Raw genomic sequence first — 987 nt, 5'->3', positions numbered from 1 at the left:
TTATGACTGAATAACTGCTATAATTTTGTTGCGAGCATGAATAATGATAATAACTTCCCTTTATGTGACGTTGACGAAAAGTTGATAATAAGACATCTTTCAAGTAGATTTAAGTAATATGGCTAACATTTTCAATTTTTTTGGACTGTATTTTTCAGTTAATGAACTATTGTCATCTGTATATGTTATATCTATAGAACTATTACAGTTACAAATGATCAGATTCACTTTTTATCTAGTAAACAATGTATACCTTATTAAAAACGATTACTGCTTTCTTTGTTTTTTAATTTTAATTCCTTTTTTTAAAAAAAAATAGTTTCTTCCTCACAAAGACGAATGCCAAGATCTAATTCAAAAGTTGTACGATTTATTGATCATCAAAATGATGAAACCATTGAATCAACTACAGAATCACAACAAATACATTCAAATAAATGTATTAATATGCAATCTAAAATATTCACAAAACCGAATACAGGTATAATTCCATTAGGTATGTATCAATATTCACTTTCAACAGTACCTAGTAAAAAATACGAAAAAGAAGATAAGGTAATTCATAAATCAATTGTGCACTAATTTTATTTGAATTAGCGTCCAAATTTGTTATTATTAGTTTTATTATTAAGTGATTTCATTTTTCAATTTATATCAACTATGAACACTTTTTGGGAACCCAGTACCGTACTGGGTTAGAGTCCCAGAGTGAACATCAACTCTGAGATGCAGGTACATCCAGCTGACGAGTTCTAAATAGGACGAAACGCGCGTCGTGGATTCCACTGCTAGCCACTATCCATCTCTGCTTACTCATATGATGAGTTTCGAATTGCATTATATAAAACATTTTTATAACTGATCTATTACAGAGTAATAACCATTGTCATGAATGTCTAGTCTTTTAGTAATTATCTATTTCTATTGACTGAGTCGCAGTTTAGCTATTAGGCTGAATAACTATACGTCGGGTAAACTATGGTAAGA

This window comes from Schistosoma mansoni, chromosome 1 (genome assembly GCF_000237925.1).
Source record: "Schistosoma mansoni strain Puerto Rico chromosome 1, complete genome".
In the NCBI taxonomy this organism is placed as follows: Eukaryota; Metazoa; Platyhelminthes; class Trematoda; order Strigeidida; family Schistosomatidae; genus Schistosoma; species Schistosoma mansoni.
This window is presented reverse-complemented; position numbering follows the sequence as displayed.